We start from the raw sequence: 27,336 nt of genomic DNA, 5'->3' as shown, positions 1-27,336 counted from the left end.
TTTATCTTCACCACAAACCCAAGAGGTGGGTGCTGTTGCTTCCTTATTTGACCGGGGAGGAAGCAGAGTCACTGAAAGGTTGAGAAACCTGCCCAAGGTCACACAGCTAGTAACTGGAGGTTCAGGATTTGAACCCAGGTCTGTTGGACTTGAAAGCCTTAACCACTGGGTTCTCCTGCTAATGAAGGAAATAAAACAGGACAGGGTGATAAAGAAGGATAGGGTGTCCCCTGATGGCTGCTATTAGCAACAACAAAAACAGCAAAAGCAGCATAAAACCCCGCGCTGAACACCTGAGCTCCCTTACCTGGGTAGCCTGCGTTGAGAAGTCTGGAAAAAGGTTGTGCCCACGTTTTTAGAAGTTCAAATTCAAAGGGTTCACGTAGCTTGGATGATGGGGTCGGAAGGTCTGGTCCCTGCAAGCTCGGGGCTGTCCAGGAGATGCGCACCTGTCAAGACAAGCAGAATCAGCTGTGACTGCCTCGTGGTGGGGGACGCCATCGCTCACACTGCCCGAGGTCTCATCTTTTTGTTTTGAAATGTGCTCCGGGCCCTGAGGAGAGGGTGTGAAGGGGCAGCCGCAAGGAGCCTGGGCTTGGGCATCAGGACTGGGGAGCCATCGTCTAGGTCCCAGCTGAACTTGCCTGCAAAAAATTCCAAGACACAAAGATACGTATGTGCCTGTGTGTGTATGTCCTGAATAAAAATACGCAAGTGTCACACCCACTGTGTCTAGCATGGTGCCCTTTGCCGAGCGGGAGGCTTGACAAATGTTTCCCGATTTGCTTTGATGTGAAACAAAATTTTATATGTCTGAGTGGGAGGAAACTCTGAGTGTTCACGCGCATTGGTGGAGAGATTCTTCCTCGTGTGAAAATGCATTCCTGAGATGCTCCAGCCAGCCAGACCGATGGCCTCATTTTATCAGTGAGGAGACCGACACCCAGAGAGGGGCAGTGACTCGCTCCAAGTCACAGAGCAAGTTGGTGTCCGAGTGGGGCCTAAACCCCAGGTCCCTCCTGACTCATCATGGCCAGGTGCTCTCTCCCGGGCCACACCCTCCTTTGCTGTTGACAGACTTGCACCCCTGGAGCAGCCTGGGCACAGGGTCTACTGCCTGCCTGACAGGTGAATGCTGGTCACAGGCCAGAATGGAGAATTGTTTCCTGACTTCGTCCAAGCCCAGACAAGGTATGGGAGGTGGTGCCCGCGGTGGCCGGGAGCCTGGGCTTGGAGGCAGGTGGGCCTCGGTCACTTGTTGGGGCAAACTCTTTCCAGGAGAGAGAGACCCTGGGGAAGTCAGGTGTCCTCTCACAGCATCAGCCTCCTCCTCTGTAAAACAGGGATAGTAATAGCATCTCTCGTTGAGGATTGCAGGGAGTGAAAATGACACTCCTAAGTCTGTGAAGCCCCAGCAGAGCATTTGGCTCGCAGCAATCGCTCAATAAACGTTAGCGAGGCGACACAAGGGAGGGTATTGTGAGCGCTGCAGGGGGAGCCGCTTTGTGCCCTCGGCAAGTCTTCAGACAAAACTCTCTCAAGGCCACCAGTGACTCATGCCCGCTGCTCCCGCTGTCCATCCCCGTCTCTGCCTTCGTGCACCAGGGTGGGTCCCCAACCCAGCATACCTACCTCTCCCCGCAGCTGCAACTCCCCACCTGCCCACGGGCTCCCCACAGCCCAGCCCACATTTCACCAGCCAGCAAAATGGAAATGTCATTAGCACCCCGCAAGCTGGTGAGCTAATGTCACCAGATGGCAGCCAGTGCGTGAGAACTGGGGAGGGGTGGAAGGTGGGGGGCGAAGTCCCCGGGAGGCGTGGCGTTCTCAGCTTTTCCCAATAAGGGTATGATGAAGAAGTAAATAACTGGCTGCAGGAAAGAGGTGACAATGGAGACCGTTCTTCTCGCGGCACGCTATGGAGCTGTGCCTTTCTCCTGGGCTCGCCATGGCTGCCTGTGCCCCCTGCTTCGGCCCCTGTCCGGATGATAGATGTGTCTCAGCCTCTCTGGGCCTCCTCTTCACACATACGGCTGATGAAGAAGCTCACCAGGGGGACGCCCAGCTTCCACCTTTCATTTCCACCCCAGCCCACGCTCCCTCAAACCTGCTGAGAGAAGCAGACCACCCCCTCAATTAACATGGCAGTGGGGGGGTGGTTCGTCTCCTAGGAGGAGGTGGCAGCATTGAACCCCACGGATCCGCAGGCGGGCATTCTGGGTTCCAGCCCCAACACGGCACTAACTCGCTGTGAGCACTCAGGCACGACCTCCCCTTCGTGGGGCCTTAGTTTCTCCCTCTGTGAAAGGGGGCGCCGGATACAGCATCAGTCCCGACAACGTCTCCGAGTCAGCTCTGAATCCCCCGACTCACAGGCAGAGATGCCAATGTAAAGCTCCTTCTCTTCCAATGTCCTTATGCCACCAGCACTGATGACACCCGCGGGCACGTTAAGGCTTCCTGGAGGAGGGGGCAGATGTGTGTGTGTGGAGACAAGAGCTGGGCACTGTGGGCAGGGGGCCCGGGTGAGCAAAGGCATAGAGATACCCAGTTGTGGGGGGTGGCACCTGGAGCCAAGGTTGCCCGACAGGCAGCTGGGAAATGAGATGGAAGAGTCCTGCGGTCAGTGCTTTCCATGCATTTTCCCATTTAATCCTAACACTGCTAGCATTCCCATTTTATTGATGAGAAACTGAGGCTCAGAAAGGTTAAGTATTGAGCAGACACATGGTTGTTAAACAGCACCGATCGGATTTGAACCCCGTAGTCGACTTAGGAGCAGAAGTTCTTGATGCTGTGGGGTGCCACTGTCTAGACTGTTTAAGGTAGAAGGAGCATGAGAGAAATTCAGGAGTGTTTGTGTCATAAAGGCGTGCGAACGAGCTCACGTGATATGCAAGGGTGGGCAACGCCCACGTCTGAGGGGGAGGGGTGGGAGAGTTTAGCGTGTGGACGTGGGTACATTGTAAATGTGGGTGGCTCACTGCTGAATGACGCTGCCGCCCTGAGTCCGGGCCCAGAAATGCCGCGTGGGGAGGGTGTGGCCGAGTGGCCAGTGGGGCAGGGGAGGGGGCAGGCAGAAGGCCCTGGCCATCCCATGGTGGCCCAGGCAGCCCTGCTCTGTGGGCTGTGAGCTGGGCCCGTGCTCATGGTCCTGCTGTGTGGGCCTGGCCTGCATCACTTGTCTGCGGATCCCATACTCCCCTGACTGCTGCCCAGGAGAGCAGCACATCCTGCCCTCGGCCTCTTCCTTGGCTTAGTCTCCTGCGTGGTCCCTCGGGATGCCTGTCCCAGCCGGGAACAGATCCCGTAGACAGAGCCTGGTATACACCCGGGGCTGCTGTCAGCGGGCAGGGAAGCCAACAAGTGAGTGCACCTTGCACCCGCTGGGGACCAGCCAGACCTGTACTCCAGCCACTACCCACTGGCTGTGTGATCAGGGCATGCGACCGGCCTCTCTGAGCCGCAGTGAACCCTCACAGAGCTGCTAAGATGACTACCTAAGGGAAAAGGCATGCATTCTATAAAGTGCCATGCCCACAGACAGGGCTGTAGTTCGAATCCCAGTGGCCAAGATAACCCAGGAATTAGTAGAGCTCCCTAGAGAGCCATGACTGGGAATCCAGCCAACGCCTTTACGTAAGTCCCCCTCGCCCCTCCCCTGGGCCTCAGTCTCCCATCTATAAAGCAAAGGGTCCTCAGGCTCAGATACGGAGTGTGCTCGGCCCCTGCGTGTCTACTTTTCTTCACCATGATTCGCTATTAACATCACAGCTGGATTTCATTTACCAGAAACCAGAAGGCCATTCATATAGCAGTAAGCTGAGTAAATAGGGCCCAAGACAGGTAAGTTGTGATGGGAGGAGAGAGGTTTCATGGTTTCACGTTCGAGTCGCTGACTAAGAAGGAATGTGATCATTCTAGGAAGACAGAAGGAAACATGCAGGAACAGAGCGGGGCAGAGCTGTTGGAAGTCGACAGAACTTGGACAAACTCTCTTCCCAGGTTTGCATTGGGCTGGCCCTGAACAGAGAAGACACAAGGAGTTCTGTTTCCTGGAGACCTCAAGGAATGGGAGCATTCACTCATTTGGTGAGCATTAGCTGAATACCTGCTGTGTACTGGGGCCTCCGGGGGTGCCAGGGATGAGAGAGGCACCAACTCTGCCTTCAAAGGAGGTCCTGTTATGGGGAAGAGTGACAATGCCCTTGTCTCCATAGTTCAAGGTGGCTTAGGAGGACTCATCACATTGCTTTCAGTTCAGGGGAGGGAAGGACCCCTTCCTGCTTGGGCCCCAGGGAAGGCTTCCTGGAGGAGGAGGCAGATTTGAATGTATGGGGATGAGAGGAGGGCACTGTGAACAAAGGGACCAGGGTGAGCAAAGGCACAGAGGTGTCCAAGTGTGAGGTGAGTATTCAGGACCAGGAGGCAAGGCTGCCTGTAGGGATAGAATGGGAAATTAAATCGGAAGGGGCTGGATGATTAAGGTCCTTGAATCCTGGGCCGAGGATGATGAACTCTGTCCACAGAAAAAGGGGAGCCACTGAAGGTCATAGAGCAGAGGTGTGCTTCAGGTGGCTGAAAAGCAGCAAGGAGCCCAGGCAAGTGGAAACAGATGATGAGAGGAGGGAAGGAGGATGGGCAGGGCCTGATGGTAGTGCTGGATAAAGGGATGCTGGAGGGGTGGGGGAGGTAGGCGGGATACTGAAACCGGCAGGTTGTGGGCAGGGGACGCAGAGGTGGGATGATGACTGGATTTAGACATGGTGCATTTGCATCCTGGCTCTACACTGTCACCGTGTGCTCTCAGGCATGCCAGTTTACCTCTCTGGGCCTCAGTTTCCTCCCCTATAAAGTGAAAAAAATAAAACCGCTTCAAAGAGATGTGAGATTCAACCAGACAATATACGAGAAGCACTCAACATAGTAAGTGATTGTTGGATACCCGCTTCCTACAATGTAAGCATTTGTTGCTTTTATTAATTAGTGGTGACCTCCCCCTACTGCAAGTGAGGACGCTGAAGTTCAAAGTCAAACAAGTGGCTGGAATTGGCAGTCACTGGGCCTCAAATCATAAGAGAAGCAAATTATGAGCAAATAAACGTGGGATGACTCAGAAAAGAGTCTTGATTTTACAATATTGCTAAAGAGAAGGGCTGTTTTATGACTTTTGTGCTGTATGCTTATTAAACCCAAGCTATAAGTGTGAACTAATAAGTAAAATGAGTTAAGTTAATTCAAAAAATCAACCTTCAGGACGGATCCATATTACCTAATGGCAGTCCATAAATATAAACGTAAAATTTTAAAATACAAGAATGAATTGCAATGCCCAGCAGCTCCAAGAATCTGCAATTTCTCTGTCTGCAAATAAAAGCTACTGATTTTAGCTTGGGTTCTCATTGCTCATGAATGAGCCTTTGAGAAGTCATAAAGAAAGGAATTATTTCCAATTGTTTACTCACTAAGGATCATATGTATTGAATCTAAATTGTCTCTGATTCCTAATTAGTACAAACCAAATTAGAATCTGAGTACAGCAGATCTGGAAAGAGCCCTTGGAGACTGAGACCTTAAGCTCAGTTTTCTTTGTTTCATAGACCTGGAACCCAAGGGACAGAGAAGGAGAGCTACTTGCCCAAGATCACACAGCAAGTAAGGGTAGGATCCAAGCTAGAACCTGAGCTCCAGGCACCCAGGTTGGCATCCTGCTCTGGTCCCTGCAGCATCTGTGATCAGATCATTAAATCCAGCCCTAAGGGATGCGCAGGGATGTTCCCCGGGCCTTAGCCCGGGTGATTCCTATAATAAGAACTTTCTCCCCGCTCTGGGGAAAAGTAATCTGCCCAAGAAAGGACCCTCAAAGCCCAGCAGTCTAATACTGATAGCAAAGTTCTAAGACACTCTAGCACATTGCTGCGTATGGAACCCTTGAGCCCCTGTTCACAACCTGCTTGCCAGGCAGCTCAGCCAGGAGAGAGACACACTGGGAGCGCTGGGTTCTGTTCCAAGAGGGGCTGCGGGCTGGCACAGCCCAGGCCCATGTCAGCTCCTCCCTGTGTTCCAGGTGGGGCTGGAGGCACAAAGGCCTCATTGTACCGTGGGGAAGGGAGGGGTCTCAACTCAGCCAGGCTCATGCTCTCTATCTCTCCCTCTCTCTCTCTCTCTCTCTCTCTCTCTCTCTCTCTCTCTCTCTCTCTCACACACACACACACACACACACACACACACACACACACACACACACACGGACGAAGGAGCTTTGCATGTGGCACAGGCACGCATGCGTGTATGTTAAGCTTCAGCCTACACTCGATTGTGAAGCAGATGTTTAATTACTACCTGAGTGTTATTAATCAACACGATTAATACACAACCCATACCACATAATTACTTTGCAATCACACCTAAAAGAAATATTTTAGTGCCGAGGGTTTGCTAATTACCCGGTCTTGCCAAAGGACAGGTATAATGGGCAACAATTTTTCTTCTTTCTTTTTCTTCCTTTTCTCCCTCCCCTGTCCTCTCATTAATCTTCTGGGCTGATGTCCCCACCACACAGAACGGGGAGCCCAGGCGGGCTGCCGGCCTCCTCCCCGAGGTGCCACTTCTGCCCTCTCACCGCTTTTCATGTGACTCTAAATCACCCCCAGTCCTCTCCTCTCAGCTCTCCAGCTTGGAAATGCATGCCCTTTCCAGAAATGAAGCCGGCCTCCTACTGGCCTGCGGATGGAGAGGCAGCGGCAGGCAGGGGTTACCTGGGGACGGTCTGCAGGCAGCTGCCTGGAGTTGAATCCCAGCTCTACCAGTTCCTGGCTGTGTCATCTCTGTCAAGTTAACTGTGCCTCAGTTTCCCCAGGTGCAAGATGGAGACGAGAACAGTAATTACCTCAGGGGTTTCTTGTGAGTATTTAATATGACAGAATGCGTAAAACACTTAGCCAGTACCTGGCACACAGTCAGACTCCAGTAATACCTATTATAACTATCGCTGTCATTATTTACCCAGAAACGGCCCCTCCAGGAATCCTCCTAACCACAGAGTCTCCCAAATGTTCAGGTTTTTGGATTCCACTCTCTACTCCTCAGATAGAGAGCTCGGTCCCATCTACCTGGAAACACCTCCTTACATTGCCCCCTCCCCTCTACCTGCCACCTCCATGGGCTCCACTTCCCTAATCCAGGAAGCCTTCATCCTCTCTCACCTGGCCCGCAGCCATTAGCCTCCACACAATCTCCCTGATGCTCCCCACACCCCGTTCCATCCTCCACTGGGTGGAGAGACAGATCCTCACGGAGCAGAGCTTGGACTATGCCACTCTCCCGCTCAACAACCTTCTGTAGCTCACCATTGCCTACGCAGCAAGGTCCGCCTGCCTCCACTGGAAGATCACTAATGCCCCAAATTCCACCTTCATTTCTTAAGTTCATGAGCCCTAAGCTTTTGATGATGAATGAAGGAATGAATGAATGTCTTGCTAGATTTGAGAAGCATCCACACCCACCAAGCTGGGATGTCCCAGTGCCTTTTATGAACCTGGCCTCGAGGTTTATCCCGGAAGTTGGGGGTTATCCCTCACTGTTCATTTCCCCTCCACTTTTTCCCTCCCCTCTCCCCCCGACAAAAATCTTTCCCGAACCAGCTGCATTTAAGAACAATCCATCTTTTAGGGCCCAGAAACCACAGGTCCAGCTGAGCAAAGAGACTATATAAGGACCCTCAGATGCAGGGGCCAGTGTGTGGTCTGCTCGAGAGATGAGTGTAAGGGACACGGTGACAAACTCCAGCACAGATGGCACACAGAGAGAGCCAAGGGGGAGGGTGCTTGTGTGTGCTTGTGTACATGGTGTGCACACTTCCGTTCGTACAAGTAGGGCCTATGTAGCTACTTGTGTGACTTAACTCCTTCAGTTACAAAAATATCAAGTAGTATGAGTCATTCATTTACTTGATAAATGTAAAACATTGGGCTCTGGAGTCAGACCGCTGGTGATAGAATCCTCTCACCTCTGACTAGCTGTGTGACTTTGGGAAAATTCCTGAACTTCTCTGAACTTCTCTGGTTCTTAGTTGTAAAAAGGGGCTAATCAGAGCTCCTAACGACAGCGTTCTCGTGAGGAGGTAACGCATACTTTGATCAACATCTGGCACACAGGAAGAGCCAGACCAAAGTTAGCTCTTTTATTATTAATAATAAGAATTAATAAACACTGGGAACATAGAAACTCAATGCCTGAAGCAGAACACGGCATGTAGTACCAGACCAACGGGTGGAGAAGGCCCTGCAGAACACTAAAATGGAAGGTAGGAAAGTGACTTTTGTCATTCGCTTATTCATTCAGCAAACACTCATTGAGTGCCTACTGTATAAATCTCTGTGTTAGGCGCCGCGGGAGGGTGGAGGGACTGCCTGTCTTTGCAGTGAGGTCAAGTGGAAGGTGCTGTTCACAAGTAGCTGGAAGCGGGCAGAGGCTGGGGAATGTTCTAAACCACTCACTGCTGTACCCCCAGAGCCTCAACTTGCCGGCCACTGGCCACTAGATGAGTGGATGGCAGCACTGCTGAAGATGCGGGAGAGCTCCTAGATGAGCAGACTCAAGTCCAAGGAGAAGGCAAAGGGGAGGAAAGGCTTTCCAAGCAGAGGGCACGGCCAAGGCAGTGGCTCAAGGGCCTCAACTTGCACGACAGGTGGAGGGAAGAGCAAGCAGGCTGTGCTCTGGCGGAGGCGTGAAACGGGAGAGGAGAGGTGGGTCACGGGTGCTGAGACGGAGCTTGGGCTAGTGGGGAGTCAAAGGAAATTCATGGAGGGGCTGATGGGGGCCGCTTCAGGCCCAGGGTTTTCCTTCTTCGTCTGAAGGAAAGCCTTGGTCTTTGGAGCTCAGAAGCCCCCTCCCGGGAGGCTGATGGAAACTTTTCCAGGGGACATTGGATCTATTTCTCTTGCCTGAGAAATAAGAATTTACATAAGGCTCCCTGCTCAGCCACAGGGCAAGGCCACAGGGCAAGTGCTCTGGCCACCAACCTCCGCGGATGCAGTACTAACCCAGATGACAAACAGGAAGCGTGACTCTCCAGGTAGATGTAGAGAGGGGCGCACAAAGCCAGGATGCAGTCGTTTTTACTCAGAGCCAGCCGGGCTCTGCTGGCCCGTGCTCACCTGTATATGATGAAAGTGGCCGAGCAGAGATGTTTCCTTCCTCTCCCCATGGGCCTCCTGTGCCCCCTTCCCGACACATTGTGGCTCTTCACACACACACCCAACCCCACACACACCCACACCCACAGCAAAGTCTGGTGTTGGCTTAAAGCAATAAGGTCAAAAGATCAAGAATGCTGAGTCACAGCTCTGGGACAGCTTTGCTGTGTGCCCCGTTTAGGTCATGTGCCCTCTCTGGGCTTCTACTTTCTCCTCTACAAAATGAGGCAAGGTATTCAATGATTTTCAATGCTCAAGTGAAAGGAAGGGGGCTAAGTCCCTGCAGATGGGCAAAAGTGAGGTGAGGAAGAATCTGAAGGGCCTGAGTCCCCGGGATGACATGCCCTGTACCTGGGAGAAAGCCAGGCCGGTACCGACGGAAACAAGCATCAGGGGCTCCTGCAGCCTCATCGGTGACTGAGGCTGAATTCAAATGCTGGGCCCACCATTCATCATGCTATTGGACACCTTATGTGAACCCCTCTAAGCCTCAGTTTCCTCACCTGTAAAATGGGGACATGACACTTCTCACTCATAAAGTTAAACAAGAAGACACAAGGAGATTGCCCAGCATGGTGTCTGGGTGGAGTAGGCCTCAGTAAGTGGAAGCTTTTATTACTATTACAACTACAGCTCCATCTACACCTGGGGGAAACACCAGCCGCAGCTCCCTCACTGCTCTGTGGGTCCCTCCCAGACCCCTGGCAGCCCCGGCAAGAAGGGGAGCTTTCCTGACCACACCTCGGCCACATGCAAACATGGCTGCGGACTTAACATCGGTTTTCTGGACAAACCGTGGCGACTCCTCAGAGACGTGGGGAAAGGTACCTGGCCTTAGGGCTTCTAACCTTTCCTGAAATGTGTCCTTTTGTTGAAATAAGGGGAATGTATCCGTGTATCACTCGCTAAATAGCAATGAGAATAAATCAATTGTTTGGGGACAAACACCTCTGGGGAAATCCCAGGCCTTGGCTGACCCCGACGCTGAAGGATCCGGCTGTGTTTCTCATTCCTGGCCCTGGGGACAGGGGTTATTAGAGATCACTAGTCCACCTCCCGTCTGTAGGAGGGAAGGAGCTCTCACGGGCCAAGCCAGGCCAGGCCAGGCAGGAGAGACCCGTCCTGGGATGGTTTCCATGAGGACGGTGAGAGCAGAAAGCCTGACTCCACCCACCCAAAAGGTGCTCAGGGGCTACGGTGGAGCTGCTGTCTCCATGGCATCTGATGTGTCCTCCTCTGGATCCTATGTGGGAGGGGTGTCTCTAAATGGAGACCCAGGGAGGTGGATGATTCTAGTAAGTGGTAGAAAGGGGCTTCACACCTAAGTCCGTCAGGTGCCACAGCCGAAGGAGTTTTCTTCCTAATTCCAAAGTAAGGGATTAGGATGTGTGCGTCTGCGCCTGGAGGGCGCACCCCTCCCTCGACCACAGCAGCGCTGGATGCAGAAGTTTCCACCTGCCCCTTCTCTGGGGGGAATTGCTGGCCCTGGCTGTTTGGATTCACATCACCCAGAGATGCCTGGGAGGCTACACCCCTGCCCCACCCCCAGGCATAGCCCGTAGCCCCGACAGAGGGTGCTGGGCACAAACTCTGCAATGTCTTTCACTCTCCAGAGCCAGGATCCGGCCGAGGCTAGCGTGCTCCTGAACCCCGTCCTTGCTTAGCTTCTTCCTCTGCCTCATCCAGCTCCTTTCTCTGGTCCCGAGAATCCTTCCTCAATAATTCACTTGCACAACCATCCCCGCTCAGGTTCTGCTTTCAGAGAGCCGGACCTAGGACACAAAGGAGACAGACGCGGTTCCTGCCTTCTCGAGAGTCAATGCCCAGCAGGAGTCAAATCTGAGACACCGACTGACCATGACACGGTCCCTTCAACCATGACCACTGACCGCCCCCCCCCAACCTTATGACAGGCTGTGTGACCCCCTTCCCCTCCTGATATCACTGAACACCACCAACAACCCAGCCAAGAGGGTTTGTTAGCTCCAATTGTATAGATGGAGCTGAGGCTCAGAGGGGTTATAGTTTGCCCAAGGTCACTTGCAACTCCTATGTGGCTGCACTTGGGTTAGACCTCAGTTCTGCCTGATTGCTGGGCCCCAGGGCCTGCCTCCCACTAACAAAGGGGACCTGGATACATCTGCAGAGATGGAGAGCAGGGAGGCCCCGTGGTTAGGGTCATGCCCAGGGCAAAGCTCGCTGTCTCCCTCTGCCACCTCCTGGGCCCTGTGACTCAGGGCCCACAGCCTGGGGGAGGCAACTCTGAAAGTGGAGAGGGGGTGCGGAGTCTCACCGGAGACTGCTTCCCTGGTGCCATTCTTCCACATCACAGGCCCGGGGGTCTCTCGCTCTTAAATGATTCTCCCGGACCTGGTTCCTCCCCGGTCCCCCTCCCCCAGTTCCTGTTACGTCACAGATCTGCAGCTCAGCCAGGCGGGTAACAGGCAGAGAATGGGAATTTTTACCTGTTAATTTAGTTTCTGAACCCCTGCTGCTTGCCAAGCCTGAACAGCTCCATGGCAGGCTCTGAAAGAAGGAGGGGAGGGGGAAGGGCAGGCAGTGGCCCGCGCTCCAGGGGTGAATCCGACAGCCAGCCCCCTGGGTGAGGGCGGCACAGCGGGGCCAGGGAAGGCTAGCCTCCCTGGATCCAAAGGCAGGAAGGGGGCCTGGTTCCCAGAGCACCAGCCATCTGCTCCCTCTGCCCCATCTTTGGTGAGTAAAAGGCAGAAGGCCTCCAACAGCCCACTGCTCGGGGCAGAGCCGAGCCCTGCCTCCTCATCCTTCCCGCCCAAAACCTTCAGCCCTCTGTAACAGGGCCTCTCCCAAGGTACCTTGAGCCCTCGCTACCTTGGGCGTTGGACTTCATTTAATCCTCAAAAACCTCGTCTCATCTACCCTGTATGAGAAAGCTATCATTATCATCCCCATTCTACAGATGTAGAAACTGAGGTTCAAAAAGGTGATGCTTCCCCAACAAGTCCAACACAGAATGACCATATGACCCAGAAATTCCACTCCTGGGTCTATGCCCCAAATAACCGAAGCCAGGTCTAAACAGACACCTGTATCTGACTGCTCACAGCAGCACTATTCACCGTGGCCAAAAGGTGGAAACACCCCAAATGTCCGTCAATATTTCATGAGTACACAGATGAACGTAATATAGGCTTTCAACGAAATACTATTCACTCAGAAAAAGGAATGAAGTTCTGATGCATGCAACAATATGGATAAACCTCCAAAACATTATGCTAAGGGAAAGAAGCCAGGCACAAAAGGCCACATAGACTATAATTCTAATCATATAAAATGTCTGGAATAGGTAAACCGATATAGACAGAAAGCAAATTAGTGGTTGCCAGGCGCCGTGGGGAGGGGCCTTGACGTGTGCGGGGTTTCCTTTTGGGGTGAAGAAAAGGTTCTGGAACTGGATAGAAGTGATGGTTGCACAACAGTCTGTGTTGAATGCCACTGAATTGTTACTTTAAAATGGTTAATTTTCTGTCATGTGAATGTCACCTCCATTTTTTTAAACATCTGGGGGAGGCTGGTGAGGGGGAGGTGATGTCATGCACGGAAGGTCAAAGAGCAGGTAAGTGGCGGAGCCCAGGTTCACACTTGGGTCTTGCTGACGGCAGGGCATGCCCTTGGCCACCATCCTCCACTGCCTGTCCTGCGCTTTCCCATCTCTGGCCTCTGCCTCTCTTGATGCCTTGGCCAGCAAGACCCCCTCTCCTCATTTCCGCTCTCGAAATCCTACGCATTCTTCAGGGGCCTTGGTTAAAGGCCACCCCCCTCCCCAAAGCCTTCCCGATCTCCTCGGAGTCCTCTCCACTTGGAGACCCCCGGCCCCGTGCCCTGCCCGGTCAGCTTTGCCCCACGCCTCCTGCCAGAGTTAGCAGTGCACAGGGCTCTCCCTCACTCCCCACCAAGCCTGAGGGGGTCATCACACTCACAGGTCCTGGTGGGGGTTAAATAACACGAATGCCCGCGGAGCTCTCCACTCTGGGCTTGGCAGGCAGTGAGCGCTCAATCACTGGTGCTTGTGAACGGCCAGGTTCACTCCTGAAGCGCTGAGACCCGCGGGCTTATCTCTGCTTCCCTGGCCCAGGCCCTGCTCCCAGTGGCACTCCTCAAACGACTGCGGAATGCGAGGGGAGAGACAAACTCCCGGACAAGCAGCTACTTTCCTACCTGTTCTCCTGCTGGGCAGGAAGCCTGTCTTGGTTCACAGTTTATAATAAATGCAACTCCGTTTCCTCTTGGCCGTGCTGGCCTCCAGCACGCACACACCCAAAGTCTGCTGTTTCTGTCAAATGTCTGAGGCTCCTGGGACCAGCCAGGCCCTGACTGAGTCCCGATGTTTTGCTCCACGAGGCACCTCCAGCCCCAGGTTCTGCAGATCAGGACAAATCAGAAGTTCTGGCCTCCGTAAAAGCCTACTGAACACGATCTCTCTAATAATTGTTGCCATGCTTATCTAATGAGTATGCAATAAGACATTCATCACGGAAGCACTTTCTAAACTAAAGGAATTATATACATTTAAGGTATTGGCATTAAGAATAATCCCAAACACCAGACAGTGCCAATCTTTTCAAGACGCTTTTGGAAGCTCTTTCGAATCTGCAGTGGAATGTGAATTAGTTAAAGATGCCAAGAAATTCACTTCAAACAAAACAAGGCGGCTAAATTAGGAAGCCCTCACTCCAGGGAAGGCAAAGAGACATGCACTTCCTTGATCTTTCTCTCTACTTGGCCGTTGATGGTAAGACAGGCTAAGGACAGGGGTGGGGGGTTGGGGGGGACCACTACCTCTCCAACTGACACCCAAAGCAGAGAGAGGGAGCTTTGGGACCAGAGAAATCCAGCCCAGCCACTTGCCAACCCTGGGATCATGGGCCAGCTCTTTAAATCCCTTACTGTCAGGTGGTGTGGGGGCATGGAGAGGTGGAGGGTGATGAAGCTTCCCTCCCTGAGCGGTGATGAGTGTCAGCTAAGGTGAGACAGACTTGCAGAGCACCTGGATTGGCACGAAGGAAGCTCTCAATAAGTATTTATTCTCTTCCTTCTCAAACTATCCTCAGACCATTTAGAGAGTGAAAAACAAACCTCAGACTGAAGGACGTATTTGCAACACATACGTATTACAAAGCACTTGTATCCAGAATATGTAAAGAATGCCTACAGATCAATAAGAAAGTAAGAAAACAACCCAGTTGAAATTGGGCAAAAGTCTTGAAAAGATACTTCCCAAAAGAAGATATCCAAATAGCTGACAAGTATACGAAAAGGCGCTCAGCATCATTACTCACCAGGGAAATGCAAATAAAAACCATAATGAGATACAGAATCACCAGCTGACTAAGACCAAACAGAGGGCTGACACCAAGCGTGGGTGAGGAGATGGACAGACTAGAACATTCATGCACTGCTAGGACCATCAAATGGTACAACCATCCTCTTTGGCACTGTCTATTAAAGTCAAACCCGTGACCGTTCAGTATTTCCACTCCCAGTTACACACCCAAGAGAAATGCCTGCATATGCCCACGAAGGATCATAAAACCATGTTGGGTGAAAGAAGCCAGGTCTGGAGGAGTTCATGCTATACGGTTCCATTTATATAAAGCTCTAGAGCAAGAACAGCAGCCTGATGGTGATCAAAGCCAGAACAGTAGTTACCTGGGGGTTGAAGGGGGTGAGGAAAGGAGAGTATCAACTGGGATGGGACACAGGCGAGCCTTGTGAGCTGATGGCATGGGTCCCTGCCAACCTCCCCGGCCTTGGCTAGAACCACTCCCTCATCTCTCACTAGGCCCCAGCCATAATGCTCTTCCCTCCATCCTGCAACACCTGAATCCATTCCTACCCCAGGGCCTTTGCACATCTTGCCTTCTCAATCTGGAACCCTCCTCTCCCCAGTTCTGCACGGCCAGGCTTCACCTATATTTAGATCTGCATGGTGGTTACTTGGTATACAAAAAAAATCATTAAGCTATATATTGGAGATGTATGTATTTTACTGTATATATATTATTCCCAAATAGGATTTTTAAATAAATGACCAGAGGATCAATTGGACCAAGCCATCTCTAAGGCCTATGAGCCCTATCATTTTATGATTCTCAGAGCCTGGAGAATGATTCTTAGGTTCTGATGCTGGAATTCGGAGATGCTGTGCTCGTTTTTTTCTTTCTCTTCCCTTTCACTTGCCAAGAGAGGCCCCTTCTCTTGCTCCCTCTCCCTCCCTGACTTTGTGTAAGTCAGTCAGCCACTCCTGGCCTCATCACCCCATCTGCAAAAAGAGGGTCGTGCTGCCAGGACTCCCCTCCAAGCGGGAGAAACATGGTCATGCACGGGAAATGCTCTGTGCATCACAGAGCAAAAATGCTAACTGCATTCCCAGAATTGCTAGCAGATGTCTCTTTGCATGGGGTCAAGTATATCCAGGCAGAATTGCAATTACTATGGCAAGGGTGTGGTTTAAAACTCAAACCTGGCCCACATGTATTTTTTTGGTGTCAAGGGATCTAAGATGGTGGCCATGGAACAAAAGTCATCATGGGAAAGGCATGGCCACTGGTTTGACCTGGGAAGGCACAGATTCTCGTGTGGTCCCTCAGGCTATCGGCCAGAGCCGTGCAGGGATGATCCTTGAAGGAGACAGAGGCGGTGCCTGGCCTGGGGCTTCTGCTGGCCTTTTAAAGGAAGGAGCACTGAAGCTGGCGTCTGGGGTCCTGGGTTCAAGGACTGCTTCTGCCCTGATGTGCTGGGTAACATTGGATACCTCTTCTCACCTTTGGGACCTCAGTTTCCCCACTGCACCTTACAAGGGTGGACTAGATCATATTTAGAAATCCTTTCAACTAGAACTGTTTATGAGCTTATAAATTGCTTACTTCTTGAGGTCAAAATTACATCATGTCCCTCCCCGCTTAAAACCTTATCTATGGCTTCTTATTCAACTTAGAATAAAGTCCAGACCCATGACCAGATCCTCATGGTCAGGTCCCTGCCAACCTCCCTGGCCTTGGCTGGAACCACTCCCTCACCTCTCACTGGGCCTCAGCCATAATGTTCTTCCCTCCATCCTGCAACACTCAAATCCATTCCTGCTCCAGGGCCTTTGCACCCCTTGCCCTCTTAACCTCGAACCCTCTCCCGAGTTGTGCACGGCCAGCCTTTGCCTGCTTTAGGGCACCAGCTCAGAGGTCCCCTTCTCAAAGGCCTTCCCTGACCAGATAAGCAGTCCTCCTTCCTTGTGTTTTCTTTTTCACTTTCATACCAGTGATGACAACATGCGCTCATTAGATGAATTCGTGACTTCCTTATTTTCTGTCTTCTGCGCTGGAGTGTAAGTTCCATGTGGGCAGCCACTCTGTCTGTCACCATTGAACCCTCTGACGTATACACAGTAGACACTCAATAAATATCTGTGCATTTTTTCATCCTCTCAGGCAGCACTACAGAGCTCTAGCCGCCCTCAGAAGCTCATGTAAGAATTTCCCAAAGAAAGAAAATGCTCATGTATAGAGAACCCAGCAGGTACTGTGACGATGCCAGGCTCTCTGCATCCTTGTGTCATTTAATTCTCACTACAACCCTCAGAGATAGGATTAGTTGGGTGACAGGCTCAGAGCAGTGAAGAGCTGTGCCCACGGTCACATACCAGAAGCCCTGAGCTTGGAGAGAGATGGCTCTGTGCCACTTGCCACCATGTGATTCCATCTCTCCAGGCCGTGCTTTTCTTGTCTGTAAAGTGGGGCTAAGATCTCCTGCCGGCACTGCAAGCTGTGTCGTGATCAAGCAGGATAATTAAGGTGGGATGCTTTGCACACCGGCAAGCGGCGTGCAGCCGCACAGATGTTGAAACAGAAAGAGCCTGAGGTTTGCTTTGCCCATCAGAGTCTGTGCCTGCCCCGCCAGGAGGCGGCCAACGAGGGGAAAGAGGACCTTCCGGAGCCAGCCTGTCCTGGATTGGAATCGTGCTCCAACCCAGCTCAGAGCTGGGTGCCCTCAGGCATGCATGTTACTTCATGCCTTGGAACTTGCATCTTCTCCTCTCCACCCCCCACCCGGGCTGTTAAGAGCCCAGCTCTGGGCCCCAGGAAGGCCTTCCTGCCTGGGGAGCCCTGGGGAATCAACACATCGAGCTCACCTCCACCTCCTTAGATGGAGAGTCACTGGCCCACCCTGCCCTCCGGCTACTCCCCATTGGCCAAAGGCCCTCCTGAGCCCTAAATGGTCCTTGAGCGTCTGGGAGCATCACTGTCACCTCCTATTCCCCATTGCAGGCTCAGCTCTGATGGTGCCAGTCTTGGCTCCAGAAAGCAATTAGACAAGATTAGTGAAGCAGAGAGAAGGCAGGTGGTGGGGGGAGGAGTTGGCAGAAAGAGACCCCTGGGGCAGAGAGACTCAGGGGGCTGAGGAGAGAGGGAGTAGAGAGAAGGCAGGCTGGATGAGAGGGGAAGAGTGGCAGAGGGATTTGGATTCGAGAGAGGATGTGCAGGAGGGACAGAGATGCCCTCCCCGGAGGCCCCGTGGGAGGGAGAGAGACAGACCAGAGGCCCCAGGAAAAGGGAACGAAGAGCCTGAGGGAGCAACTCAGGAGAGGGAAATAGGCGGACACAGGCTCATTTATGTGGCCTTGTCCCAGAGGGTGTCTGGGAAGTGGCTTCCCCTTGCAGGAGGCCAGGAAGCAGCCCTCATGGAGGCGGGGCAGGATGGGAGCTGGGAGACCGGGGTCCAAGGCCCTAATGCTCTGAACCACAGGGCAGCTCCCCCATGGAGGTAAATGAGCAGAAACGTCTGTGTGTGTCCACCACAGTGCTCATAGCAGCATTGTCCATAATAGCCTAAAACACTGGAAGCCATCTGTACCCGTCAGTTCTCCAGAGAAACAGAACCAGTAGGAGTCTGAGCTGGAAACTCGGACAGGAGTCAATGAGGTCTTGAGGCAGAATTCTTTCTTTCCTGGGAAACCTCAGTTTTTGCTCATACAGCCTTTCAAATGATTGGATAAGGCCCTCCTACATACCTAAAGTCAACAGATTGCAGACGGTAGCCACAGTTACAAAACACCTTCAGGACAGCGCCTCGATCGGTGTTCGCTTCTGTAACTGGGTACTACGCCAAGCTGACACATCACACCACCTAATATGGTCTCCTCTGGCTGCTGTAATGAATTATCACACATGTAGGGGCTTAAAGCAACACACAGTTATTATCTTACAGTTCTGGAAGCCAGAAGTCCTTTTAAATGGGACGCACTGGGCAAAAATCAAGGTGTTAGCAGGACTGTGTTCCTTCCAGAAACACTAGGGAGAAGCCTTCTCTTTGCCTTTTCCAGATTCTAGACGCTGCCTGTGTTCCTTGCCTCATGGTCCCATCTGTCTTCAAGGTCAGCCGAGACCAGCCTCATCTTTCTCAGGCTGCATCACCCTGACACTCCCTTTCTGTAGTCAAACCTCCCTTTGCCTCTTTTAAGGACCCATGTGATTAGAGTGGCCCAACCCAGATCTCCCAGGATGATTTCCCCAACTCAAGACCCTTCACTTAATCATGTTCACAAAGGCCCTTTAGCCATGTGAGAAAATATATTCATAGGTTCCAGGCATTAGGACATGGACATCTTTGGGGGGCCATTATTCTGCCTACCACTCCTCCCAAAAGCTCATCAACAATGGAGTGGACACATCTTGGTGCCTCCACCCACCCAGTGAGACAGGACGAAGCAGGATCAGAGCTGGGCTACAGATCACTTTCCCAGCAGAATTGGGCCCCTGGGAGTAGTCCAAACCCCCAGGGAAGGCACAGAAGGACTCTTAGGTGATAAGAATAAGATCTCAGCTTAGCACTCCAAAGGACTATGACATCTGCCAAAGGATTTACTGACTCCAGCCCCTGCATGGATGGGCTGTTCGTCTATAGGTCAAGGTCCTAACCTCTCTGTGACCCTCATCTTCACGAATTGTCCAGTGACTCTGATCCCAGATACCACAAGCTGCACACCCACTACGGGCTAGGTAACAGCTTCATATACAGCTGTCAGGGATCCTCCGAGGCCCCCCTTTTGTGTGCTTCTTCCTCTGAAGGCCTGCACCTGCCACTCTCATGAGAAGGTTGCCCTTGGGCTGCTGGAACCCTCTGTCCCCGTGTACAGGGAGCCAGAAGTGTCTGGGAGCTTACATCCCTCCCCCATGCTCGGGGTGGCCCTCAGCCAATGTCTGAGGGCGTGGGAGGATGAGAGCCCAGCTCTCTTGTCGCAAGTTGAGACAAACCCAGAGATGTAACTTACACCCCAGAATTCCTGGGAGGGTCAGGCTGGAACAGCCTCTACAGGATGGCGCCTGACATCTCTCCTTTTCTTGGCTTCCTCTCCTTCCCTGCTCTGCTCCCCCAACTTCTTACTGGTTTTGTCTGGTTTCTTCCTTAATAAATCCCTTATCCACAAATGCTCGTCTTGGAGTCTACTTCTGCAGCATCCAGACTATGATACGTATGTCATCTCATTTAACAGCAACCCTCTGAGGTGAGTGCTGTGATGCTTCCCATTTTTCAGATGAGGAAACTGAGGCCAGAGAAGTTTAGCAATATGCCCAAGTTACAGAGTTAAGTAGCCGAGTGGGATTTGAACCCACGTCAGCCTGACACCAAGCCTGCTTGCCTCACCTCCTCTCTGTGTGATGACTTCCCCAACTCCTTGAAGACGTAAGAAAATGGAGGAACGGGTGCCAGGGAGATGCATCTAGTAAAGGACAACGGGTGAGAACCCCTTGTGGGGTCTTGGGTTTCATCAAAGTAAAACAATAATAAAAACAAAATAGATTCAGCATTTGCCAACTCAGGCACACAGTGTGATCTGAAGCCCAATCTGTGAGGTCTTTCCCTGGGGCTGCTTCCCCCCCTGCCAGAGAAGGAACCCTTGAGGCTCTCTCGCTCCGAGGCAACGCAAAGCCCAGCTAAGGCAGGGATTTGTTTCTTCAGCAGAGCGGGGAGGCTCTAGGGGGCCATGGGAGCTGGCAGGTCCTTGTGCCAGAGCGGCCGAGGTACAAGGCTTGAAAGAAGCTAATGACTCGCTGTTCAGTGCCTCAATGCCCCTCCCCCCCGCCACCTCATCTCCCCATGAGTCTTTTTGAAAGAAAGAAAAGAAAATCACAGATAGGTCCCTTTTTGCTCCTGATCTCGGAGACGTCACAGTTCCTGCCTGGGTTTAAACCCTGGAAACAAAAGGCTGATCCCTGGGCTCCCTGTGGCCGGGCAGAGGGGGGCAGCAGTAATTAATGATCTCCCCGCTGTCGTCATAAATTCCTTTTCTGTGTGTTATTTACCTGCCCAGCAGGCTCCATCTGGGCAGGTCATGGGCAAAGCATCCTCCTCTTCTAGATGGGAGTGAGCACTTGCGGGGGTGTCTTTATTCCCCTGCAAGTCCCCAGATCCCAGAGACCCAGGTGACTTTTAAGAAGGAAAAATCAAGGCAGAGGTAAAGTGTGGATTAGGTCCGTGTCTGCACACAGCACCTTCTCTGCTCGGCAGGGTGGCCTGCCTGCTCCTGGTTCCTCTTCCCTGCTGGCCACCCTCCTGGGTTTACAAGGATCCGCGGTGAACTCAGCCAAGAGCTCCTTGACGTAAGATTATGTCATTCACCCTCATAAGCTGAATCTAGCATAAAAGACAAAATCATTCAATAACTGTTCTAAGGGGGAAAAAGTGGTCATTAATGAACGGCTGGGGGTATAAGAGGAAGGAAGGACTAAGCCTGGGAGGCCAGGGAGGGCTTCCTGGAGGAGGTGGACGGTAACACCCTTGGCTTCAGGGCAGCTAGAGGCAAAGGAGGAGTAATTTTCTCACAGCCACCATGTGCCGCATGCCCGCATGGAGCCGGGGGCCTCACTTAGTCTCTAATCATTAAATGAATCCACCAAGGTAATCTTATTATTCCACTTTACAGATGACAGAATAGGATCAGAGAGGTTAGGCTACTTGCCCAAGGTCACTCAGCCAACAGGAAGGAAAGCTAGGATTTGCACCCAGGTCCCCGCCCTGTGCCCTGAGTCATGAACAGCCAGGCGCAGAAGTGGACGGTAAGGGGCAGACAGTGTGCTGCGGAGCTCCAAGTTGGGAGGAAGTGCTTCTGCTGGAGCAGTAGCGGCAGGCCCCCGGGAGGAAGTGTCTTCCAGATGTGGAAGCTTTAGGCAGGCAGAGAAGGGAGGAAGGGCTTTCCTGGTGGAGGGGACTGTGCGGGCACAGGCACAGAGTGGGAGTGCAGAGAGGTATTAGTGAACAGCCTCACTTGGTAGATGTCAAAGGGACATTGTTGGCAAATAAAGTCCCACAGCTATCCAGGACATCCAGGCCCATCCTCTGTAGAAGGCCTTGAAAATGGCAGTGAAGACTGGCACTGGGAGGTTTCTTTGGACGAGTGAGAGAGCGGGGAAGCTGGTGAGGGGACTGTCCACTGAATGAACAGACGCGCTGTTGCAGGGCCGGGGAGAGCAGGCGCGCCGGGCTCCAGGGCACCGGGATGGAGAGGAGGGGCAGCTCTGGGAGGCCTGGCCACGGCAGACCAACAGCCCTGGGCTGTGGGGCCAGAGGAGGAGGCTGGGGGGATGGGAGGCTCCTCCCTGCGGTCCTTGGGAGAACGAGGATGCCACAGAGAAACAGCTCTCCGGGGACAGTGGTGGTTTGAGGGGGAGATGGTAGGCTTGTTCCGGGCTTATGTTTCAGCTGTCAGCGTGCAGAAAAGCAGCTCAGAGTGGGGAAGATTCTTTCCAGACTCGGGGAGGATCTGACTCCAGACGTGGAAGTTGAGGGCCCTGGGTTGAGAAGTGGAAACGGAAGCTGGGCTGGGGAGGGGCAAAAGGAGCAGAAGGGAGCAAGGGAGCTGGAGGAAAAAAGAAGAGAGGGGAGCTGAGGAGAAGAATGAAGTTTCCTCTCCACTGAGAGGAAAACATACAACAAGAATCACTCACTCGGGGCTTCCCTGGTGGCGCAGTGGTTGAGAGTCCGCCTGCCGATGCAGGGGACACCGGTTCGTGCCCCAGTCTGGGAGGATCCCACATGCCGTGGAGCGGCTGGGCCCGTGAGCCATGGCCGCTGAGCCTACGCGTCCGGAGCCTGTGCTCCGCAACGGGAGAGGCCACAACAGTGAGAGGCCCGCGTACCGCAAACATGAAAAAGAATCATTCACTCGTTCCCTCACAACATGGACTCTGCTAGGACCTGTGCTGGGTGCTAGATGTACAGACACTGGCAAGATGTGGAAAACGCGTTTGTGAAAAGGAAGAGACTCAGAGGCAGTGGGTTTGAATCCCACACGCTGTCCACTCAGGATGGATGCCAACTTGGGGTAAGTTACTTAACCTCTGTGTGCTCACATCCCTCATGTGAAGAAGTGAGTCTCATAAAGCCTATTTCATAAGGTGGGGAAAAAAATGAGTGACATATGACACTAGTCAAGAGCCCGGACAGGAGCCGGCGTCTATCCAGCGCAGTAAAGGGAGTGAGGGATTCCTCCCCCTCGCCGCCTCCCCAGCCCCTTTGATCAATGGCCCCTCACTATTCCTTGAACACCCCAGGCTGCTCCACTCAGGGCATCTGGGCATCTGGGCACTGGTCCTCCCTCTGCTCAGAATCTCTGGTCCTGGATCTTTGCTCAGTTTGCTCCCTTATTTCATTTAGGTCTTTGCTCAAATGTCACCTCGCCCAAGAGCGCTGTCTTGGGCAGCTCCCTACCCGACCAGTGACTCCCTGAAGGAGAGTGCCAGGGGGATGGAGACTTCGTTCACTGTTTCCCTAGCATGGAGAATATTGCCCAGCACAGAGTGGACGTCAACATACGTTTGTGTAATAGCCAAGGCATGGAAGCAACCTAAGTGTCCATCAACAGAGGAATGGATAACGAAGATGTGGTATATGTATACAATGGACTATTACTCAGCCATAAAAAAGAATAATGTCATATACAGCAACATGGATGGACCTAGAGATTATCACACTAAGTGAAGTAAGTCAGACAGAGAAAGACAAATATGTGATATGACGTACAGGTGGAATCTAAAAAAACATCCAAATCAACTTATTTACAAAACAGAAACAGGCTCACAGACATAGGAAAGAAACGTATGGTTATCCATGGGAAAAGGGGAGGAGGGATCAATTAGGAATATGGGAATTAACAAATACACATTATATATAAAATAGATAAAATAGATAAACAACAGGGATTTACTGTATAGCACAGGGAACCATATTCAATATCTTGTAATAACCTATAATGGAAAAGAATCTGAAGCTGTACACCTGAAACTAACACAATATTGTACATCAACTCTAGTTAAATTTTAAAAAAACATACACTTGTGAATGAATCAATGGGTGAGTAATGAATGACCCAGACACTCCGATGACCCAAACTTCTCCAGCAGGACCAGGGAGTGGTGAACAGGCTTGTGAATAAGCACAGTGATGGTCAGGTGTGGATATGTGGGCTTACTTGTTCCAAAGCCAAGTTCTGGGGTTCTTGGGGCTGGTAAAGGCCTAGGTGAAGGACCTTGAAAGCAATGAACAAAAAAGTGTAACACCATTCATCAGCTCCAGTACTATGGCTGGTACCTAACTGACGCACCATAAAGTAGCTTCTTTCCTCAGATGGAGTGCGTGTTGAAGTTTACCGCAGTCCCCACTGCTCCCTAGTGTCTCCCAGACAATCAAGTCATGGTTTAAATGCCTATTATCACTGAGCCTGGGCTCCTGGTTTGTTTGTTCACTTGTCACTCGACCAACTCACTTATTTGTGTTTGTTGTTTGGCCCATGTAAAAATTTGAGTGAGCCCTGGCCTAAGCGCCCTTTGTCTCAGTTTCCTCACTTGTAAAGTACAAATGATTTTTCCTCCTAAAATCAAAGAAGATGAATGAGTGTGGCCAGACTATGGCTGGTACCTAATTGGTGCTCCATAAATATTTTCCCATCCCTTTCCTGTCCGGCTAAACTGGCCCAGCCCTTCCTTCTCCAATCAGCAAGTAAAAACTGAGCAACACGTTTATGCCAAGCGGCAGGCGTGACCCTGGGATGCGTTTGAACAACAAATGGACACGTCACTGCCTCCATGGCACTTGCATACTAGTATTAAGTCAAATCACTATTATTAAATTCAAATCAATCTGTAAATCCAGTTAGAGATACATGTGCCACAAAGGCAACAAATAGAGTGCAATGAGAGAGAAGAGGAAGGAGGGCTCCCCACGGAGGCTGAACACTGAAGAATGAGAGGGGCTGGACAAGTGCTCTAAACAGAGGGAACAGCCTCTGTGGAGCCCCTGAGGCAAGAACGGGCTCGCACTCTTCTAAGAACTGAGACTAGGCTGGTGGGGATGGGGTGGAGTGGGTGAGGGGAAGGGCGTGGGGAGATGACCTGGGAGGAGGACGGGGGCGGACCATCATGGGAGCAGGGATTCTATTCTAAGTGCGGCGGGAGCACAGAATGCTGGGAGACGCATGGTGTATCCCAACTGCCTTTTTCAAGAAGGCAGACAGGAGAGATGACATTATGCAGAGAGTAAAGCCGTGCCCTTCCCCTGGACTCCCAGTGCAACTCCCCACACCACGGCTGACTCATGCCCTGGTCAGAACACAAGCACCTGTGTGTGTCCAGCCACAGGCCACACAGATGTTGAGAGGCAGACCCACGGGATGAGGGGCTCTGGCTTCGGAGTCAGATTTCTGGTTTCAATCCTGGCTCTACCACTTGTCAGCTGTGTGACCTTGGGCAAGTTACATAACCACTCTGGGTATCAGTTTCCTCATCTCTCAACCTAGTGAGAGGAGATGAGGCAGGTAAAGCCCTGTGCACAGTGTCTGGCGCCCAGAAGCTGAGGTGCTAATATTGGTGATATTTGCAGGCAGAAGACCCAGGGACAATCGAAAAATGCCTGCAGTTCATGGACTGGCGAACACAAGCTTTTTTTCGCTTCCCCTGTTCCAGGAAAGCCCTTCTTTCTACTGTATCCCTCTAACTTTGGGATGTAAAGAGCATTTTATATCCCCTATCTCCCACCGTCTTTCCTCCAGCCCTTTAAGGGAGATTTTATCATTGTTCCATTTTAATGATGGGAAACGGGTCAAGGCCCCACAGTCAGGGGAGGAGCAGAGTGAGGACACACAGCCTGATTTCCGAGGCCACCGCGCCCTGCATGTGTTGTGAGACAGGCTGAGAAATCACCCGCCTCTAAACATCCTGATGGAAAAACAAGCCCCCCAGGGTCTCTGTGTATAAAGTGGGGGAGCTGAGAATCCAAGAAATGGCCTTGTAAAAGAATATAGGCCCCAGGTGATACGGAAACCCACAGACAACCCACCTTGACACATTTCTATCAGGCTCGAGGGCTGGTCCAGAGACCTGCCAGAAACCTTTAAGGATAGCCAGACCCTGACTCCTGTTCCCAGCTCAGGTCTGTCAGGAGGTCCCCCACAGAAGGGGACTCCTCTGGGGTGCATCAAGTCAGGCAAGACTAGCTTTGTCCTAGGCAGGGCTCAGCCTCTGCAGGAGCCTGAGGACCTGCAGTGAGCGCTCCGAGGGGGCTAGGCTTACAAAAGGCGGCGAGACCCAGTGAGAAGTGTGAGGGCCCTGGAGTCCCACAGACCTGGGCTCCCACCCAGATGCCCTCCTCCTCAGTGATGTGAACTGGGCCAGTGACTTAACCTAGCTGGGCCTCAGTGCCCTTATCTGTGAAATGGGATAAAAGTCAGCCCTATCTCAGAGGGTGTCCTGAGGATTAAAGGATCACTGGGGTGATAATCTGTAAAAGCTCCCACAATAGTTTCTGACACGTGGAAGGTGCTGGATAAATGTCAGCCTCCTAACTGATTGCCTTCTAAGAGTCCTCTGGTTTGGAGTCAGATAGAGATCAAAAAAGGGAACTCTCTGACCACCTTTGGTACTCAGGAAGCATTAAGACTGCCTGGGTGAGAACACCCCTGGCCTCCCAGCAGAGCCCCGACCAGTGAGCACTCCCCAAAAGGCAGTGCATTGCTTCATTCTCAGCAACACTTCTGAACCCTGGGTGCACTCCTACCATTCAGCTGGCCACACTGACCCATGAGGATCTGTTTGGTGTCTGTCTCCAAGACCAGAGAAGAGCTTACTGAGGACAGGGGTGGGTGGATGTTGATTTTCCTATTCCCAGTACCAAGCAAAGCCTTTGGTACCAATAAATGCCTGTGGCATGAATGAATGAATGAATGATGGCAGTGTCCCTGTGGAAGCATCAGACAGGCAGTCTGTCCTTGCTCAGGCTTCTCCTGAAATGGAATAATAATTTCAACAGTCACAGCACAGTAAAAAGGGTACTGGCCCTGTAACCCCAGGAAGCCCAGCCGTGTTTACACTGTAGCCTCCTCTCACTGGGGTGAGAGAAGCCAGCCTCCGGAATCTCAGGCATAGACCCCAGGGCCCTGGGCTTTATCTCCCTGCTTTCTCCTTCCTCCCATTGTCCCTGCTTGGCTTCCCACAGCCCCAGGCCAAGGGCCTGGCTTTGTTTGGAGGTCACTGAGGGGCCCTGACGGGCGAGGTACAAGGTAAAGCAGAATGGCCCATTCCCCTCCTGGAGACACATTCCTTTCGGATCTTTCCCAGGGACCCTCCCCCTCACAGCTTGGTTTCCTCAGAAACAAGAAGGCCTCCACATCCCCTGTTCCTGCCCGCATCCCTAGCTGGCTGGTGGATGGAGGCCCCCAAGAAGCCAAATGATTAGCTAAAGCAGGGAATATGCAAAACAAAAAATACCATGCCAAATAAGTACCCAGGACCGGTAACTTAGAACGGTAAATAATGACCGCCAGGAGGGGCATGGAATGGCAGGGGTGGGGAAGTGCACCAATCCATCTCTCCCTAGCAGAGGGGAAAATCCGTGCAGGAGGGCATGCAAACGCACCAGGAGCCTCTGGATTCCTTAGAACGCCACTTAGCTCAAAGAAACTCAAAGGCCTTAACTCCAAACCTTCGACTGTGGTGGGGAGGCAGGTTTTTCACCGAGGGAAGACCCAGAAAACAGGAGGTAGGGGGTGATGGGTGGGATTCAGGACCAAGCCTTGTCTTCTAACTGATTTACAGCAGCTGCCAGAGAGCCGAACTCCAGT

The 27,336-nt window shown here is 52.2% G+C and overlaps 1 protein-coding gene across 12 annotated transcripts in view; it reads right to left on the bottom strand.

Moving 5' to 3' along the window:
• Nucleotides 1-27,336, bottom strand: part of TSPAN18 (tetraspanin 18) — a 194,436-nt gene that overhangs the window by 74,300 nt on the left and 92,800 nt on the right. For 10 of the 12 annotated variants that reach the window (XM_032639450.1, XM_032639441.1, XM_032639449.1 and 7 more), the window contains exon 3: nucleotides 308-449. The gene's annotated coding sequence lies outside the window, so the exon portion shown is untranslated. Of the gene's footprint in view, nucleotides 1-307; nucleotides 450-13,391; nucleotides 13,517-27,336 lie in introns of those variants that run through there. The other 2 variants (XM_032639447.1, XM_032639446.1) reach the window with 1 other exon arrangement.

This window comes from Phocoena sinus, chromosome 8 (assembly GCF_008692025.1).
Source record: "Phocoena sinus isolate mPhoSin1 chromosome 8, mPhoSin1.pri, whole genome shotgun sequence".
Classification (NCBI taxonomy): domain Eukaryota; kingdom Metazoa; phylum Chordata; class Mammalia; order Artiodactyla; family Phocoenidae; genus Phocoena; species Phocoena sinus.
The sequence above is the reverse complement of the archived record's forward strand: the minus strand, read 5'-3'. Positions and strand labels throughout refer to the sequence as shown.